The sequence below is a fragment of the Amphiura filiformis genome, chromosome 15 (genome assembly GCF_039555335.1).
Source record: "Amphiura filiformis chromosome 15, Afil_fr2py, whole genome shotgun sequence".
In the NCBI taxonomy this organism is placed as follows: Eukaryota; Metazoa; Echinodermata; class Ophiuroidea; order Amphilepidida; family Amphiuridae; genus Amphiura; species Amphiura filiformis.
This window is the reverse complement of record NC_092642.1, coordinates 37009828-37031675: the sequence shown is the minus strand read 5'-3', so window position 1 is coordinate 37031675 and position 21848 is coordinate 37009828.

Below are 21848 nucleotides of genomic sequence, written 5' to 3'. Positions count from 1 at the left end.
GCTACTACGTCAATACCAATATCAGTAGTAGATGGCTACTTCATCAATACCAGTATCAGCAGTAGATAGCTACTTCATCAATAGACCTACCAGTATCAGCAGTAGATAACTACTACGTCAATACCAATATCAGCAGTAGATAGCTACTACGTCAATACCAATATCAGCAGTAGATAGCTACTTCATCAATACCAGTATCAGCAGTAGATAGCTACTTCATCAATACCAGTATCAGCAGTAGATAGCTACTTCATCAATACCAGTATCAGCAGTAGATAGCTACTTCATCAATAGACCTATCAGTAATCAGCAGTAGATAGCTACTACGTCAATACCAATATCAGTAGTAGATGGCTACTTCATCAATACCAGTTAAGTTAAGTTCAGTTCAGTTCAGTTCAGTTCAGTTTATTTCATCCATTCAAAATACATGTTAACACAATACAGAATAATATTTTCTTTTATAAAATAGTGCGGAACATTTTAAATTATATGACAAAAGTATGAGAAGCAGATGATGAGGATGCCACCAAACGCATAGCGTGATGTTGTGGCATGTAATGTTTCAATTTTACAATAAGCAAAACAAAATTTAATACATTAGGAAAAAAACCCCGAACAAAGCCAAACAAGCCTTGTAAGTAGAGAAAATACAGGATTTATCAATGCAAAATTCAAAGTATACAATGCATATTAAATAAGAAATAATTTTATAACAGTATCAGCAGTAGATAGCTACACTATCAATAGGCCTAGCAGTATCAGCAGTAGATAGCTATAATACGTCAATACCAATATCAGTAGTAGATGGCTACTTCATCAATACCAGTATTAGCAGTAGATAGCTACCTCATCAATAGACCTACCAGTATCAGCAGTAGATAGCTATACGTCAATACCAATATCAGTAGTAGATGGCTTCTTCATCAATACCAGTATCAGCAGTAGATAGCTACTTCATCAATAGACCTACCAGTATCAGCAGTAGATAGCTACTACGTCAATACCAATATCAGCAGTAGATAGCTACCTCATCAATAGGCCTACCAATATCAGCAGTAGATAGCTACTTCATCAATACCAGTATCAGCAGTAGATAGCTACTTCATCAATAGACCTATCAGTATCAGCAGTAGATAGCTACTACGTCAATACCAATATCAGTAGTAGATGGCTACTTCTTCAATACCAGTATCAGCAGTAGATAGCTACTCTATCAATAGGCCTACCAGTATCAGAAGTAAATAGCAACTACGTCAATACCAATATCAGCAGGAGATAGCTATACTTCATCAATACCAGTATCAGCAGTAGATAGCTATACTTCATAGGCCTACCAGTATCAGTAGTAGAGAGCAACTACGTCAATACCAATATCAGCAGTCGATATGACCGTTTAATAAAGTTACCCCGCTGACCAAAGTTACCCCCATTTTAGGGTACTTCATCAATACAAGTATATCATCAGTAGATAGCTACTTCATCAATACAAGTATCAGCAGTCTATAGCTCCCTTTTCAATACCAGTATCAGCAGTAGATAGTTACTCCATCAATACAAGTATCAGCAGTAGATAGCTATTTCATCAATATAAGTATCATCAGTAGAAAGCTACTTCATCAATACCAGTATCATCAGTAGATAGCTACTTCACCAATGGGCCTACCAGTATCAGCAGTAGAAATGTTTAAACAAATGTTAGCAGTTACCTTGATTTTTGCTAAATTTCAACATGTTGATCATGTTTGGCAAAATATATTATGATAAAATAAATAGTCTAAACATCGTTGATTTTTTGATGTTCCTAAGATAAACTGGGCACGTGAAACGACCAAAACTATGGATAAAGTAAACATGATATTGAATTAGGCTATAATATAAGAAACCCCCTTTTGCTATAATTATTTGGTCGCAACAGCTCGGCATGCCTTTAATGCAAGGTAATGCGCGCGCGTATAGTCAGTGCGTGAACAAGCCACGCAAGCGTTTGAAGCCCTGTTGCTGTGATGTTTGTAAATCGCATACGCGTACGCATCACCATAACCACTGTGTTTATCTCTGCAAGTTACGCATACTTCATTTCTCGATACAAACCAGAAGGAGTGTAGGTCTATTGAGAATTGCTTACAGAAAGATTTCGAAAAAGTTGAAGAGTTTAAGAAGTTTTATTTTATCAAATTTTAATCATCATGCTGGTTTCAATGCTAGCGATCCTGTCGTTTGTTGGTGATATCTGGGTCGAAGTCATAGAAAGATACCAAAGGTAAGCGAGCGTTTTCATATCGTGTACATGTATTATTTACTCCACTTTTACCCAACGATTGTATCAGATAGAGCATAGATCGATTTGTTTTATTTTCCATTAATTGGGATAATGTCACTTTTTAAAGTGACTTAAAAAGTGACTTAAAAGTGACTTAAAGTGACTTTTTAAAGTGACTTAAAAGTCAACCGTGTTGAAAAAAATCACTTGGTCCAAAATCCCACCTGGGCCAATAATATTCCCAACTAGTCCAAAAAGATCCACTGCAAAAACTTGGGTGTTAAAGGTAATACCGGTTGGAGTCAATAGAGGACCGCACGTCCAGTGGTGTTGTGTTTTAAAACTTTTGGTGTTATTGTTATTTATACCTTCTAGGTGTCAAAATAACAACAAGAGTGTAAAAATAACATCCAAAAGTGTTAAAAAATTACACCCCTTGGGTTCGGTCCTCTATTGACTCCAACAGGTGCTATACTTTTAACACCCAAGTTTTTGCAGGGAATGACCCCCACCCCAGCAAACACAAAAAAATGTTCTTAAAACGTTTATTCTAAATGTCGGGAAATATAAAGATTATAAGTATGTTTTTAAAACGTTAGGCATGACCCTATTGTAAAATATTTTGTCAACAGTGAAATAACATTTTCTTGTTCTGCACCATGTTTTCAAAAATGTTTTAAACGTTTTTATACCATTTTTTATAACCCGACATTTAAACCTTTTCTGTGTGTTTGCTGGGTGTAGGCCTATGCTCTTGCAAAATCGATACTGAAGTAGGCCTATTAGGTTTACTTTTTGAAAGCAGTTTATGTTCATCTACCATGTCTGTATAATTTATAGTTAAAGGCCTAAGGGATGAAATCAAAACTCGACCGGCGATTAACCGGCGGTTCCGTCCGGTTCTGTCCGGTTGCCATATAAGGTAAAAAGGAACAACTCTCTTAAATTAGTTTAATTGGTTCTTTGAACCTTGTTTATTTTTCTAAGTTCCCTGAACTTGAATTCAGAAGTTGGCAACTTAAAGTTGACGCAACGACTTACATCAACTTTTAAGTAATGCCAACAAAGTTGATTAGTTGACGGAACTTTTGAGCTTTTTCAGCATTTTTAAGTTCGGATAACTAAAACGAATTTTGTTTTGGCAACTTTTACACTATCTTTGAGTTGTCCAAACTTACTCCTTTTGAATTGCGCCAACAAGGCGAACAAGTCATTTCTATGAGTGTGCACACTTGTATTTGCCTGGTTTTGAACCTGAGGAGGGACAACTCTCCACTCGCTCCCGCAATCGATTCGCCAGTCTTACAAGACAACTGTTTAACTTTTGTTATTTCACAGGAGATTCTTCCCGAAGCAACACGACTACATTCATGACATGCTGAATGGGTCATTTGGAATAACACCTAGGCCTACAGCAAGAAAGATTTTTACAGTACGACCCGCGAGTCTTTCAGACATTAAAGGACTAAGATCATCGTCGTTGTCACTGTCTGGTTTTTCGTCGTCACCAAAACACCCCGGTTATGTGCTGAAAGGTAGATTCGGCATAAAGCCCGCAGCAAGAAAAACCACGAAAGCAAACCCTGCTAAAGCAAGTCTGATGGATATCTACGGACTGAAATCATCGTCGCTGTCACTGTCGGCTTCTGTACCCTCGACACCCAAGCAAGATTGTATCCTGAAAGGTAGATTCGGCGTGGAACTCGCTAAACGAAAGGTCACCCAAGCAAGTCCAGCTGAAGCGAATCGTTCGGATATCTACGGACTAAAATCATCGTCGCTGCCACTGTCTGGTTTCTTGCCATCAACACCAAAGCAAGATTGTGTCTTGAAAGGTAGATTCGGCGTGGAACCCACAAAACTTAAAGTCATCCAAGCAAGTCCAGCTAAAGCGAGTTTGTCGGATATCTACGGACTGAAATCATCGTCGCTGCCACTGTCTGGTTTCTTGCCCTCAACACCCAAGCAAGACTGTGTCTTGAAAGGTAGATTCGGCGTGGAACCCACAAAACTTAAAGTCATCCAAGCAAGTCCAGCTAAAGCGAGTTTGTCGGATATCTACGGACTGAAATCATCGTCGCTGCCACTGTCTGGTTTCTTGCCATCAACACCAAAGCAAGATTGTGTCCTGAAAGGTACATTCGGCGTGGAACTCACAAAACGAAAAGTCGTCCAAGCAAGTCCAGCTAAAGCGAGTTTGTCGGATATCTATGGACTGAAATCATCGTCGCTGCCACTGTCTGGTTTCGTGCCCTCAACACCCAAGCAAGATGGTGTCCTGAAAGGTACATTCGGCGTGGAACTCACAAAACGAAAAGTCGTCCAAGCAAGTCCAGCTAAAGCGAGTTTGTCGGATATCTACGGACTGAAATCATCGTCGCTGCCACTGTCTGGTTTCTTGCCATCAACACCAAAGCAAGATTGTGTCCTGAAAGGTACATTCGGCGTGGAACTCGCTAAACGAAAGGTCATCCAAGCAAGTCCAGCTGAAGCCAAGCTTTCGGATATCTACGGACTGAAATCATCATCGCTGCCACTGTCTGGTTTCTTGCCCTCAACACCAAAGCAAGATTGTGTCCTGAAAGGTACAATCGGCGTGGAAATCGCAAAACGAAAGGTCACCCAAGCAAGTCCAGCTGAAGCCAATCTTTCGGATATCTACGGACTGAAATCATCGTCGCTGCCACTGTCTGGTTTCTTGCCCTCAACACCCAAGCAAGAGTGTGTCTTGAAAGGTAGATTCTGCGTGGAACCCGCAAAACTTAAAGTCATCCAAGCAAGTCCAGCTAAAGCGAGTTTGTCGGATATCTACGGACTGAAATCATCGTCGCTGCCACTGTCGGCTTCTTTGCCCTCAACACCCAAGCAAGATTCTGTCCTGAAAGGTAGATTCGGCGTGGAACCCGCAAAACTTAAAGTCATCCAAGCAAGTCCAGCTAAAGCGAATTTATCGGATATCTACGGACTGAAATCATCGTCGCTGCCACTGTCGGCTTCTTTGCCCTCAACACCCAAGCAAGATTCTGTCCTGAAAGGTAGATTCGGCGTGGAACCCGCAAAACTAAAAGTCATCCAAGCAAGTCCAGCTAAAGCGAGTTTGTCGGATATCTACGGACTGAAATCATCGTCGCTGCCACTGTCTGCTTTTTTGCCCTCAACACCAAAACAAGACTGTGTTTTGAAAGGTAGATTCGGCGTGGAACCCGCAAAACTTAAAGTCATCCAAGCAAGTCCAGCTAACGCGAGTTTGTCGGATACCTACGGACTGAAATCATCGTCCCTGCCACTGTCTGGTTTCGTGCCCTCAACACCAAAGAAAGATGGTGTCCTGAAAGGTAGATTCGGCGTGGATCAACCCGCAAAACAAAAAGTCATGCAAGCAAGTCCAGCTAAAGCTTGTCTGCACGATATCTGCGGACTGAAATCATCGTCGCTGCCTCTGTCTGGTTTTTCGTCATCGACAAAGCGAGTTTCCCTGAAAAGTAGATTTGGCATTAAGTCAGCTGCAAGAAAAACTACCAAAGGCAAACCAAATCCAGCTAAAACAAGTCCGTCGGATATCTCTGGACCAGCGCCACTGTCTGTTTTTTCGTCATCACCAAAGCGAGTTACCCTGAAAGATAAATTCGGCATAAAGTCAGCTGCAAGAAAACATCCCAAAGCAAGTCCGGCTAAAACGAGTGTGTTGGATACCTACGGACGGAAATCATCGTCGCTGCCACTGTCTGATTTGCCGTCATCACGCAAGCGAGTTGCCCTGAAAGGTAGATTCGGTATAAAGCCAGCTGCGAGGAAAATCACCAAAGCAAGTCCAGTTGCCCTCAAAAATAGATACGGCAGAAAGCCAATTACAACAAATTTCGCCAAAGCAAGTCCCGCTAAAGCGAGTCAGCACGATATCTACAGAATGAAATCATCATCGCAGCAACTGTCTGGTTTTTCGTCATCACGCAAGCGAGTTACTCTGAAAGGTAGATTCGGTATAAAGTCAGTTGGAAGACAAACTACCAAAGGCAATCCAAGTCTGTCGGATATCTCCGGACTGAAATCATCGTCGCTGCCACTGTCTGATTTACCGTCATCACGCAAGCGAGTTGCCCTGAAAGGTAGATTCGGTATAAAGCCAGCTGCAAGACAAATCTTCAAAGCAAGTCCAGTTGCCCTCAAAAATAGATACGGCAGAAACCCAGCTGCAAGAAAGATCACCAAAGCAGGTCCCGCTAGAGCGAGTCTGCACGATATCTACAGAATGAAATCATCATCGCAGCAACTGTCTGGTTTTTCGTCATCACCAAAGCGAGTTTCCCTGAAAGGTAGATTTGGCATAAAGTCAGTTGCAAGACAAACCACCAAAGGCAAACCAAGTCCAGCTAAAACAAGTCTGTCGGATATCTCCGGACTGAAATCGTCGTCGCTGCCACTGTCTGATTTACCGTCATCACGCAAGCGAGTAGCCCTGAATGGTAGATTCGGTATAAAGCCAGCTGCAAGACAAATCACCAAAGCAAGTCCAGTTGCCCTCAAAAATAGATACGGCAGAAAGCCAGCTGCAAGAAAGATCACCAAAGCAGGTCCCGCTAAAGCGAGTCTGCACGATATCTACAGAATGAAATCATCATCGCAGCAACTGTCTGGTTTTTCGTCATCACCAAAGCGAGTTTCCCTGAAAGGTAGATTCGGCATAAAGTCAGTTGCAAGACAAACCACCAAAGGCAAACCAAGTCCAGCTAAAACAAGTCTGTCGGATATCTCCGGACTGAAATCGTCGTCGCTGCCACTGTCTGATTTACCGTCATCACGCAAGCGAGTTGCTCTGAAAGGTAGATTCGGTATAAGGCCAGCTGCAAGAAAAATCAGCAAAGCAAGTCCAGTTACTCTAAAAGGTAGATACGGCAGAAAGCCAACAGCAAGAAAGATCACCAAAGCAGGTCCCGCTAAACATGCTAAAGCGAGTCTGCAAGATATATACAGAGTGAAATCATCTTCGCTATCTGGTTTTTCGTCATCACGCAAGCGAATTGCTCTGAAAGGTAGATTCGGCAAACAATCAGCTGCAAGAAAGATCACCAAAGCATGTCCCGCTAAACCAGTGGATACTTACGGACTGAAACCACCGTCGCTGCCACTGTCTGGTTGTTCGTCACAACGCAAGCGAGTTGCCCTAAAAGGCATATCCGGCATAAAACCCGCTGCAAGAAAAATCACCAAAGCGAGTACTGATGAAGCGAACCTGCCCGATATCTGCGGACTGAAATCGTCGTTGCTGCCACTACCTGCTTTTTCGGCGTCACAAAATCTGGTTGCCTTGAAAGATATTTTTGGCATCAAACATGATCACCCAGCTAAAGAACCATTACTCGTTGAGAAAAACCATCAAACCGATATCAACATCAAATCTTCAAAAGACCTGTCAAATGTCGTCAAGGAGGAAACCCCTCGAGAGAAATTGAGTGTTGATGAGAAAATTGACCAGAAAGCTATGACACTCTATAACAAGAAGCCAGCTGTATTTCAGTCAAAACAGCAAGAGGAGGATTCACTAGAAAGCCATGACACTTGCAGAGAATCTCACCAAGAGAGTCTCAAAAGCAAAGATTTATCTCAGATGTATCAGATTTGTCAAGAAGACATGACTGAACTAAATCATCGAATAATTTTTCATTTGGTTTTGGTTTTTATTATCGCGTTCTTTTTCTATTACATTTATTGGGTGTTTATGTTTTTGCGGCCATCTTTTATTTAATATCTGTAATTTTGATTGGATGGGTTCGGGGTTCTTGTACATGTTAGTTAATGAATTAAAAATAAAATCTGATAATTATTATTTTACTTAATGTGGGAGGGTAAAATCGATTATTTTAATATACAAAATGCATAGATATGAATAAAAAATGTTACTTAACATGTTTAATATCGCATCATTATCATTGTACCCGTGTGTAATTGGTTTTCAATTAATTGCACAGAATTAATTCTGTGATTTAGTGCCTGATATACGTTGGAATTGATAAAGCAGGTCTACCGTAAAACCCCGTCTCCAAGCTTATAGTGTGCTTCTGATGAAAGCTACATTAATCCAGTCGCCATTATGGAGTTTGAGCAAATAAACTACGGATCCAAGCATGTACAAACAAGGATTATTTTAAGGGCGCACACCACCAAATCACTCCGCGAGCGATGTAATGTGGATGAGTTCCGGTAAAATCGAAATCTTTTTAGAGGTATTTTGGGTCTTTCTGTGGACTTGTAAGGAAAAGGAGAAGCATGTTATAGCTTAAATAAAACATTGAGACCTATACATGAACTTGGATCGCCTCAAAAGGTGCAAAACACAATTTTTGAATAAAGTAGGCCCGCGGATTGAAAAATGGCCAGAAACGGGTTTTCAGGGTATAGAAGGGGTCGAAAATGGTCATGGTGCTGTTTAAGCGCCTATATCTCGAAAAATTAATCACAAGACTACCCGTACATTGAAACATATATTAAATTTTCATCGATTTGCAATCGATTGGTAGTATTTTATAGTCAATTTGTTGCCGAAAAGGCCTAAAATCGCGCACGGAAAAGGTGTGTTTTCACGTGTGTTTCAATGGGACGCTGTATTGGTGGTGTGCGCCCTTATAAGGCATATTGGCCGGAATTAGGCCTGTCATAGAAATCAGGTCAAAAACAGGATAGATATGTGTAAAATTCCGGTTTTATGGTCTGAATTAAGTCTTAAGAAATCACTTAACGATTTTAAAGCTCTTTAAAGTGAAAATATGATTTAATTTTCTTAATTCGGATTGTTAAAGTTCATGAAAGTGATGAAAAAGAGCTAAAAAGTTAACAAATTCGGTTTTTAGTGAGTTTTGATTAATTTAATATCATGTTTAAATTTGAGCACGTGTCCTTAAAACTAGTCAAATGTCAGTTGTTTTCGGGGGGGGGGGGCAAAATGAAACTTAATATCAAAATACGAATGTGTAGAAAATGTATAAACTTACTTTTATTACATTTAAAGAAATAAAAAAGCAAATATACCATTCAAAAGACGCTGATGCGAGTGACGTTTTTGAAGAAAATGGTCATCCCTGCTAGAATGGTCAAAATCACAAAAACTGTTTATTTTCTGTATTGGACGCATGACTACAAAGGTCATTTTTTCTAAATCTATATGTCCTAGAGTAATAAAACTTGAGGATTCAACTCAAAAGTTAAGAAAGTTTCTAAATCTATGAAAAAAAGAACCGATTTTGAAACTATGTCTTTTATAAGGGCGCACACCACCAAATCACTCCGCGAGCGATGTAATGTGGATGAGTTCGGTAAAATCGAAATCTTTTAGAGGTATTTTGGGTCTTTCTGTGTACTTGTAAGGAAAAGGAGAAGCATGTTATAGCTTAAATAAAACATTGAGACCTATACATGAACTTGGATCGCCTCAAAAGGTGCAAAACACAATTTTTGAATAAAGTAGGCCCGCGGATTGAAAAATGGCCAGAAACGGGTTTTCAGGGTATAGAAGGGGTCGAAAATGGTCATGGTGCTGTTTAAGCGCCTATATCTCGAAAATTAATCACAAGACTACCCGTACATTGAAACATATATTAAATTTTCATCGATTTGCAATCGATTGGTAGTATTTTTATAGTCAATTTGTTGCCGAAAAGGCCTAAAATCGCGCACGGAAAAGGTGTGTTTTCACGTGTGTTTCAATGGGACGCTGTATTGGTGGTGTGCGCCCTTATAAGGCATATTGGCCGGAATTAGGCCTGTCATAGAAATCAGGTCAAAAACAGGATAGATATGTGTAAAATTCCGGTTTTATGGTCTGAATTAAGTCTTAAGAAATCACTTAACGATTTTAAAGCTCTTTAAAGTGAAAATATGATTTAATTTTCTTAATTCGGATTGTTAAAGTTCATGAAAGTGATGAAAAAGAGCTAAAAAGTTAACAAATTCGGTTTTTAGTGAGTTTTGATTAATTTAATATCATGTTTAAATTTGAGCACGTGTCCTTAAAACTAGTCAAATGTCAGTTGTTTTCGGGGGGGGGGGGGGCAAAATGAAACTTAATATCAAAATACGAATGTGTAGAAAATGTATAAACTTACTTTTATTACATTTAAAGAAATAAAAATGCAAATATACCATTCAAAAGACGCTGATGCGAGTGACGTTTTTGAAGAAAATGGTCATCCCTGCTAGAATGGTCAAAATCACAAAAACTGTTTATTTTCTGTATTGGACGCATGACTACAAAGGTCATTTTTTCTAAATCTATATGTCCTAGAGTAATAAAACTTGAGGATTCAACTCAAAAGTTAAGAAAGTTTCTAAATCTATGAAAAAAAGAACCGATTTTGAAACTATGTCTTTTATAAGGGCGCACACCACCAAATCACTCCGCGAGCGATGTAATGTGGATGAGTTCCGGTAAAATCGAAATCTTTTAGAGGTATTTTGGGTCTTTCTGTGGACTTGTAAGGAAAAGGAGAAGCATGTTATAGCTTAAATAAAACATTGAGACCTATACATGAACTTGGATCGCCTCAAAAGGTGCAAAACACAATTTTTGAATAAAGTAGGCCCGCGGATTGAAAAATGGCCAGAAACGGGTTTTCAGGGTATAGAAGGGGTCGAAAATGGTCATGGTGCTGTTTAAGCGCCTATATCTCGAAAATTAATCACAAGACTACCCGTACATTGAAACATATATTAAATTTTCATCGATTTGCAATCGATTGGTAGTATTTTATAGTCAATTTGTTGCCGAAAAGGCCTAAAATCGCGCACGGAAAAGGTGTGTTTTCACGTGTGTTTCAATGGGACGCTGTATTGGTGGTGTGCGCCCTTATAAGGCATATTGGCCGGAATTAGGCCTGTCATAGAAATCAGGTCAAAAACAGGATAGATATGTGTAAAATTCCGGTTTTATGGTCTGAATTAAGTCTTAAGAAATCACTTAACGATTTTAAAGCTCTTTAAAGTGAAAATATGATTTAATTTTCTTAATTCGGATTGTTAAAGTTCATGAAAGTGATGAAAAAGAGCTAAAAAGTTAACAAATTCGGTTTTTAGTGAGTTTTGATTAATTTAATATCATGTTTAAATTTGAGCACGTGTCCTTAAAACTAGTCAAATGTCAGTTGTTTTCGGGGGGGGGGCAAAATGAAACTTAATATCAAAATACGAATGTGTAGAAAATGTATAAACTTACTTTTATTACATTTAAAGAAATAAAAATGCAAATATACCATTCAAAAGACGCTGATGCGAGTGACGTTTTTGAAGAAAATGGTCATCCCTGCTAGAATGGTCAAAATCACAAAAACTGTTTATTTTCTGTATTGGACGCATGACTACAAAGGTCATTTTTTCTAAATCTATATGTCCTAGAGTAATAAAATTTGAGGATTCAACTCAAAAGTTAAGAAAGTTTCTAAATCTATGAAAAAAAGAACCGATTTTGAAACTATGTCTTTTATAAGGGCGCACACCACCAAATCACTCCGCGAGCGATGTAATGTGGATGAGTTCCGGTAAAATCGAAATCTTTTTAGAGGTATTTTGGGTCTTTCTGTGGACTTGTAAGGAAAAGGAGAAGCATGTTATAGCTTAAATAAAACATTGAGACCTATACATGAACTTGGATCGCCTCAAAAGGTGCAAAACACAATTTTTGAATAAAGTAGGCCCGCGGATTGAAAAATGGCCAGAAACGGGTTTTCAGGGTATAGAAGGGGTCGAAAATGGTCATGGTGCTGTTTAAGCGCCTATATCTCGAAAATTAATCACAAGACTACCCGTACATTGAAACATATATTAAATTTTCATCGATTTGCAATCGATTGGTAGTATTTTATAGTCAATTTGTTGCCGAAAAGGCCTAAAATCGCGCACGGAAAAGGTGTGTTTTCACGTGTGTTTCAATGGGACGCTGTATTGGTGGTGTGCGCCCTTATAAGGCATATTGGCCGGAATTAGGCCTGTCATAGAAATCAGGTCAAAAACAGGATAGATATGTGTAAAATTCCGGTTTTATGGTCTGAATTAAGTCTTAAGAAATCACTTAACGATTTTAAAGCTCTTTAAAGTGAAAATATGATTTAATTTTCTTAATTCGGATTGTTAAAGTTCATGAAAGTGATGAAAAAGAGCTAAAAAGTTAACAAATTCGGTTTTTAGTGAGTTTTGATTAATTTAATATCATGTTTAAATTTGAGCACGTGTCCTTAAAACTAGTCAAATGTCAGTTGTTTTCGGGGGGCAAAATGAAACTTAATATCAAAATACGAATGTGTAGAAAATGTATAAACTTACTTTTATTACATTTAAAGAAATAAAAATGCAAATATACCATTCAAAAGACGCTGATGCGAGTGACGTTTTTGAAGAAAATGGTCATCCCTGCTAGAATGGTCAAAATCACAAAAACTGTTTATTTTCTGTATTGGACGCATGACTACAAAGGTCATTTTTTCTAAATCTATATGTCCTAGAGTAATAAAATTTGAGGATTCAACTCAAAAGTTAAGAAAGTTTCTAAATCTATGAAAAAAAGAACCGATTTTGAAACTATGTCTTTATATAAGGGCGCACACCACCAAATCACTCCGCGAGCGATGTAATGTGGATGAGTTCCGGTAAAATCGAAATCTTTTTAGAGGTATTTTGGGTCTTTCTGTGGACTTGTAAGGAAAAGGAGAAGCATGTTATAGCTTAAATAAAACATTGAGACCTATACATGAACTTGGATCGCCTCAAAAGGTGCAAAACACAATTTTTGAATAAAGTAGGCCCGCGGATTGAAAAATGGCCAGAAACGGGTTTTCAGGGTATAGAAGGGGTCGAAAATGGTCATGGTGCTGTTTAAGCGCCTATATCTCGAAAATTAATCACAAGACTACCCGTACATTGAAACATATATTAAATTTTCATCGATTTGCAATCGATTGGTAGTATTTTATAGTCAATTTGTTGCCGAAAAGGCCTAAAATCGCGCACGGAAAAGGTGTGTTTTCACGTGTGTTTCAATGGGACGCTGTATTGGTGGTGTGCGCCCTTATAAGGCATATTGGCCGGAATTAGGCCTGTCATAGAAATCAGGTCAAAAACAGGATAGATATGTGTAAAATTCCGGTTTTATGGTCTGAATTAAGTCTTAAGAAATCACTTAACGATTTTAAAGCTCTTTAAAGTGAAAATATGATTTAATTTTCTTAATTCGGATTGTTAAAGTTCATGAAAGTGATGAAAAAGAGCTAAAAAGTTAACAAATTCGGTTTTAGTGAGTTTTGATTAATTTAATATCATGTTTAAATTTGAGCACGTGTCCTTAAAACTAGTCAAATGTCAGTTGTTTTCGGGGGGGGGGGCAAAATGAAACTTAATATCAAAATACGAATGTGTAGAAAATGTATAAACTTACTTTTATTACATTTAAAGAAATAAAAATGCAAATATACCATTCAAAAGACGCTGATGCGAGTGACGTTTTTGAAGAAAATGGTCATCCCTGCTAGAATGGTCAAAATCACAAAAACTGTTTATTTTCTGTATTGGACGCATGACTACAAAGGTCATTTTTTCTAAATCTATATGTCCTAGAGTAATAAAATTTGAGGATTCAACTCAAAAGTTAAGAAAGTTTCTAAATCTATGAAAAAAAGAACCGATTTTGAAACTATGTCTTTTATAAGGGCGCACACCACCAAATCACTCCGCGAGCGATGTAATGTGGATGAGTTCCGGTAAAATCGAAATCTGTTTAGAGGTATTTTGGGTCTTTCTGTGGACTTGTAAGGAAAAGGAGAAGCATGTTATAGCTTAAATAAAACATTGAGACCTATACATGAACTTGGATCGCCTCAAAAGGTGCAAAACACAATTTTTGAATAAAGTAGGCCCGCGGATTGAAAAATGGCCAGAAACGGGTTTTCAGGGTATAGAAGGGGTCGAAAATGGTCATGGTGCTGTTTAAGCGCCTATATCTCGAAAAATTACTCACAAGACTACCCGTACATTGAAACATATATTAAATTTTCATCGATTTGCAATCGATTGGTAGTATTTTATAGTCAATTTGTTGCCGAAAAGGCCTAAAATCGCGCACGGAAAAGGTGTGTTTTCACGTGTGTTTCAATGGGACGCTGTATTGGTGGTGTGCGCCCTTATAAGGCATATTGGCCGGAATTAGGCCTGTCATAGAAATCAGGTCAAAAACAGGATAGATATGTGTAAAATTCCGGTTTTATGGTCTGAATTAAGTCTTAAGAAATCACTTAACGATTTTAAAGCTCTTTAAAGTGAAAATATGATTTAATTTTCTTAATTCGGATTGTTAAAGTTCATGAAAGTGATGAAAAAGAGCTAAAAAGTTAACAAATTCGGTTTTTAGTGAGTTTTGATTAATTTAATATCATGTTTAAATTTGAGCACGTGTCCTTAAAACTAGTCAAATGTCAGTTGTTTTCGGGGGGGGGGGCAAAATGAAACTTAATATCAAAATACGAATGTGTAGAAAATGTATAAACTTACTTTTATTACATTTAAAGAAATAAAAATGCAAATATACCATTCAAAAGACGCTGATGCGAGTGACGTTTTTGAAGAAAATGGTCATCCCTGCTAGAATGGTCAAAATCACAAAAACTGTTTATTTTCTGTATTGGACGCATGACTACAAAGGTCATTTTTTTTAAATCTATATGTCCTAGAGTAATAAAATTTGAGGATTCAACTCAAAAGTTAAGAAAGTTTCTAAATCTATGAAAAAAAGTACCGATTTTGAAACTATGTCTTTTATAAGGGCGCACACCACCAAATCACTCCGCGAGCGATGTAATGTGGATGAGTTCCGGTAAAATCGAAATCTTTTTAGAGGTATTTTGGGTCTTTCTGTGTACTTGTAAGGAAAAGGAGAAGCATGTTATAGCTTAAATAAAACATTGAGACCTATACATGAACTTGGATCGCCTCAAAAGGTGCAAAACACAATTTTTGAATAAAGTAGGCCCGCGGATTGAAAAATGGCCAGAAACGGGTTTTCAGGGTATAGAAGGGGTCGAAAATGGTCATGGTGCTGTTTAAGCGCCCATATCCCGAAAATTAATCACAAGACTACCCGTACATTGAAACATATATTAAATTTTCATCGATTTGCAATCGATTGGTAGTATTTTATAGTCAATTTGTTGCCGAAAAGGCCTAAAATCGCGCACGGAAAAGGTGTGTTTTCACGTGTGTTTCAATGGGACGCTGTATTGGTGGTGTGCGCCCTTAAGACCGATCTATTGTATTGGTATATTAACGCTTGCTTCGAATTAATTAAGCTTTTATAAAAAACACTATAATATCCTTGTAGACGGGGTTTTACGGTATTTAGCCAGTGGCGGCACCGGGCTAGTTCATATCGAGAGGGGGTGGGGCGGAACTTGTTTGGGGGATCCGAGTTTTCTTTTTTGACTGGGGAAAGTGAAAGGGTTCAAAGTCCAATATTGAGGAAGTACTACTGATGAAGTAAATGGAGTTATAACTGCTATTCGCCGTAGAAGTGACGTAATTAATCGGATTAACTACCATAGTAATAGAGGAAAATAATTTTGACTATATCGCCCTTCACTCAGTACCTATGCATTGAACCATAGATGTCAAAGAACAGCGATAAAGACCTGTACACTGTAAATCCAAGTTTTTAGGGTTTCTGTAACACTTTTTAAACACTGCAATGTATTTAATTTTTCATTATAGTAAAGGTATAGGACACCTAAACACCAAAGTAAACACAAAGTAAACACATAAACACAAAGAGTAAACACATGAGAGTACTTAGATTCTAAACATTCAACATGTTTACTTTCATATTGTTCGGAAAGTAAATGCACATGTGTTTACTTTGTAAACATTTGGTGTGTTTACTTTCTAAACAATTTTGAAAGTAAACATGTTGAATGTTTAGGATGAATCTTTATTGGGGTTTCTCGGGAGATGAGATGGTGATGAGATGGTGTCAAATAATTTTTGATATTAATGTGCTTTCCATGACTTTACATTATGATGCTCAATTAGGCCCTAGCCTAAAATGGATTTAAAGAGACTGAATTTGGGCTGTGTACTGTCCCCACAGCTCTTCAACATCCTCCTGGAAATCGTAATGCTATACGCAACTAATGACACTACAATTGGCGTCAACATACAAGGTCACCTGATAAATAATCTTCGCTTTGCAGATGATATTGTGCTGATAGCCGAAAATGAAAGAGATCTGCAAACACTGACCAACAAAGTGAACCTAAACAGCTCAAATTTCGGCTTGAAGATTAACATCGCCAAGACAGAGGTACAAGTTATCAGCAAGCAACCACAGGACCTAAACATCAACATCAATGGGGTGAAACTTCTTCAGGTAGACAAGTTCATATACCTTGGAGGTGCCATTACTCAGAGGGGAACATGCTCAGAAGATATCAGGCACAGAATTGGAAAGGCGCTTGGGGCGATTCAAAGTCTCAACAAAATCTGGCATGTTATAGACATCACTTGCTCAACAAAAATCGAACTCTACAAAGTACTTGTCCTGTCCATCCTTATGTATGGCTCAGAAACATGGACACTGAAAAAGATAGACGAAAATAGGCTGCTGACTTTTGAGATGATCTGCCTCAGGAAAATCATGGGTGTCACCAGACTAGACAAAATCAGGAACACCGTCATCAGAGAAAGCCTAGGTCTGAAGGAGACGATAATTGACAGAGTGACCACAAAAAGACTGAAATACTTTGGCCGTGTCAATCGGATGCAACCATCAAGATACCCAAACATTCTCCTGACCTCCAATATCCATGGTGACAGACCACGTGGAAGACCAGCCAAGAAATGGACAGATTGTGTAAAGGCAGACTGTGCTACTAGAAACCTGAGCTCCCTGGCTGAAGCTACCAGTCTATCACGTGATCGGAGGATCTGGCAAGCCATCCTGAAACAGAAGCCATCACACATTCCCAAAATGGTGTGGACGGCTTAGGTCAAGGTCAAGGTAGGTCAAGGAATTTGAATGTGTTTTTTTTAAGGGGGGGGGGGGTAAAATGTCTGAATTTGGGCAACACTGTTCTGATATTATCAAATTTGTTGAGGTTTGAGGTGATATTTATTATTTTTACTGAACCTAAATAGCAATAAGCGTTGGTCAGAAGAAACTGAAATGCACTTGTAATGTACCAGCTTTGAAAGTGCATGGAGGAGCTACATGGCTTTTAAAAGGGGTACGTAGGCCTACTCAGAAAGTTTTAATGGCTCCCTTGGCCCAAATGTTATAAACTTTAATACTACCATGACTACTGTACACAAAGAAACAGCGTGAATTCATTGGACAATCAGGAATCGACGCAGTAGTTTTGTACCGTAAGTTGAAGGGGGCCAGTCCGTACCACTTTTAATAGCCATATTTTAAGCGCCTCTCATTTTCAAACAAGACTTTGTGTGCAATGCGCATGCGTCATGCCGCTCAGCGGCAAGTCGCATGATAGTATGAACCAACGTTTGTTACGAACGAACTGAAGGACAGAGCTGGCTTCACTGCTAAAAATTGATACATTGCAAGTGCATTTCAGCTCTAAAGAGTACCAATTGCTGATTAAGTTTAGGAAAGTCATCCCAAACATCAATAAATTTGATAACATCAGAACAAGGTTGCATAAAGCCAGAAATTGTGCACCCCAACTCAAATTCAGCTTACTCAAATCATAGACCATTTATAACATCTATGCTCAAATCCGCCATTTAAGACAGATTCACTACGCAGGCCTACATTATGAGCACCACAATATGTGACCGTACAGCACGAATGAGCCGTAAATGTCCTCAATTGTATTCTGAGTTAGGCCTACAGTGTAAAATGGGCATGAAGGTCATATTCATAGGTATTTCAATTTGGTGCTACGTGTATCTCATTAAATAAGGTACACGTAGCACCAAATTGAGGTACCTATGAATACGACCTTCATGCCCATTTTACACTGTAACTCAGAATACAATTGAGGACATTTACGGCTCATTCGTGCTGTACGGTCACATATAAACTCTTGAAAAGCACAGTTTCTATCAACAGTTATTTTACACCATCTCCCGACACACCCTAATATTTAGCTAAAGCGGTTTATGCAGACCCCTTCCAGACTAGTCTTGGCACTTCGTGAAGAAATATTCTATACAAAGTCTGTTTTTAGAATGGTCGTGTGGTTTATTGGTGTGTTTTTTTTACCCAATTTTTTTTCGGGCAACATAACCAAAATCAAAATATTATTCAGTAAAATACTTGTTATATCAATTTTCAAAAACTAGATATAAATATCTAGGAAACAGCATATTTATTTATTTTCTTGACCAACTTTGAAGAATTTTCAAATACTCAATTTTGTCAAAAAATCATAAAAAAGACGAATTTTTGCCCAAATTTCTTTTCAATGGAGAGCTGTTATGATTTCACGAGATATATGATTTTACTAGGCAAATAATTACAACAGACACAAAATGTAAGATATAAAGATGATTGTTAGCAGTTATTAAGAAAACCAATTTACCAAAGGTATGAAGAGACAAAACTCAGACAAAAGTATGATCTATAGGCCTAAGTGAGGAAAATTAACATTTTAACCGGGCATATTAAATCTGGGATTGACTTTTATCGACACAATTATTTTAGCAATATTATTAAAATAGGCCTATTATGATATTGACATTTGCTCATGACTGCAGATAATGGACAACAATATAAATGAACGCAATAACAGTTGAACTACAAACAGGTAAACGAAAAAATGAAGAAGAATAGGTAAACTGTGCATTTTTCAGAATCCTTTTGACTATAGAAGATTACATTATAATGATTTTTAACACAATTTGAGCAAGTTTGAAATTTGATCCTGTGTAAAGTTCGATGACCTTTTCCCGCCAAAAGCCACTCTGGTTCAATTCCTATCAGGCATTATTGTGTAGCCCATGATGTCATCTATCTCTGGTAGAGTGCATCTTTACCCCCCCCCACCACACACACCAACTGGTATCAAACACCCATGGGGGGGGGGGGGGTTCAGGCTATGCCGATGTCTTGGTTCAAAATCTTGAGAAGAGTGGTCAGCCATTGCCTCTGGTTTCGGTGGGGTTCCAAATTCAGGTCAGCATGGTCAGTGAGAATTTTGTACACACTGGATTTTGGGCGGCTCTTCGTTGCACCTTTTGAGGAGAGTAGGCCTATGTTTTTCTTGATACCTGGGTTCCAAAAAGTTGCATCTTCCTTTGTCCCGGTCTCAATTGTCCTCATTCTAGTATTAAAATTGCAAATTTTCGTGAGCTTTGCATGCATTTGTCCCGGTAAAGCATTTAATTAAAAGTAGCTGATCAGTGGAATTATTTTGGCATTTTGCCTCCCCTGACTCGGTAGTCCCGATATACCACTGGATGTACCGACAGGCCGTCGGGACCGGCCTTTTGTTTTTGCATGTTAGTAGGCCTACAGTATAATTTTCTGAATATTTGTAGAAATTTCTTTGAACAAAGTTGGGAATTTTGGTGGTTTTGGAGTTGCAGAGCATTGTGCATTCAGGGCTGGAGACTCGGAACAGAGCTTTTTTGGGCCAATAATATTTTAATTTTTGCAACTAGGAAAGTTGTGCTCATGTTTTTCCTGAGTTTCAATTTTTGGGCATCATCGGGGTTTTTTTAGGGTGGGGATTTGGTTAGGGTCAGTGTTGGGGTTATCGTTTGGGCAAAATTGGGTGAATATTGTCATTTTCGGGTGACCACAGGTTTCACTATCCGTTTTGATTGCCAATATTATATTTATACAACCCATATTTTGTTTCATGTCCCCCTTCAAATGGTCAGTTTGGCTGGAACAGGAAGGTCAGCCAAGGTCGGCACATGTATACAGTTTTCTTATTTTACCATTTGACAGAGAAAACCAAAAATCACAATGACAATCCTAATTAACAGCAATTACCTTTGATCTCAGCCGAAACACATAACACAAAGTATATTCTTAAGGGGCTGTGCAATAATTATGAGCCCTGGGGAGGGTAAAATTGGGGGGCAAGAAATTTTGGCGAGCCGAGAGGGGGGAAAGCACTTTTGGCAAGCTGAGAGAGGGGGGGGCAACCTATTTTTAATAAAACGCTCTAAAAAGGCTCAGGAAAACAGTACGGAAACGCTTAAATATGCAAATTTTGCGTGCATTTGTCCCGGTAAAGCATTTAATTAAAAGTAGCTGATCAGTGGAATTATTTTGGCATTTTGCCTCCCCTGACTCGGTAGTCCCGATATACCACTGGATGTACCGACAGGCCGTCGGGACCGGCCTTTTGTTTTTGCATGTTAGTACAGTATAATTTTCTGAATATTTGTAGAAATTTCTTTGAACAAAGTTGGGAATTTTGGTGGTTTTGGAGTTGCAGAGCATTGTGCATTCAGGGCTGATGGAGACTCGGAACAGAGTTTGGGCCAATAATATTTTAATTTTTGCAACTAGGAAAGTTGTGCTCATGTTTTTCCTGAGTTTCAATTTTTGGGCATCATCGGGTTTTTTTTAGGGTGGGGATTTGGTTAGGGTCAGTGTTGGGGTTATCGTTTGATATAAAATTGGATCGGTTGAGCCCATATTTATTGGTCGAGCTATGAGTTTTAAAATATTGGACGAGACGTAGTCGAGTCAAATATTTTAAAACTCATAGCGAGACCAATAAATATTGGGCGTAAAACATCAATTTTATCATTATTATGTTTTGGATCCAATATTATCACAACTTGGATCCATCAAAACATAATAATGGGCAAAATTGTGTGAATATTGTCATTTTCGGGTGACCACAGGTTTCACTATCCGTTTTGATTGCCAATATTATATTTATACAACCCATATTTTGTTTCATGTCCCCCTTCAAATGGTCAGTTTGGCTGGAACAGGAAGGTCAGCCAAGGTCGGCACATGTATACAGTTTTCTTATTTTACCATTTGACAGAGAAAACCAAAAATCACAATGACAATCCTAATTAACAGCAATTACCTTTGATCTCAGCCGAAACACATAACACAAAGTATATTCTTAAGGGGCTGTGCAATAATTATGAGCCCTGGGGGAGGGTAAAATTGGGGGGGGGGGGGGGGCAAGAAATTTTTGGCGAGCCGAAAGGGGGGGAGCAATTTTGGCAAGCTGAGAGGGGGGGCAACCTATTTTAATAAAACGCTCTAAAAAGGCTCAGGAAAACAGTACGGAAACGCTTAAATATGCAAATTTTCCTGCTCGCTGCGCTCGCAACATACATCTATACCATTTAAGATTTGCAAATTGGGATCCCAAAAATTTGACATGATCAAAGGGGGGGGCGGGCTCATAATTATTGCACAGCCCCTAAAGAGAATTTAACTGTAATTGAAAAACATTTAGAACGCGACAGTTACCATCGGGGTCCACTTTACGACAGTGTACGACCGGAATAAAGTGTGTAGGCCTACTATTGAAAGCGACGTCACAATTAGGTCCACTGATACAGCAACGCTGACTGTAAAGTTGATTTTTTTTTCAAAATAAAACCAAAACTTGTCCTAGAG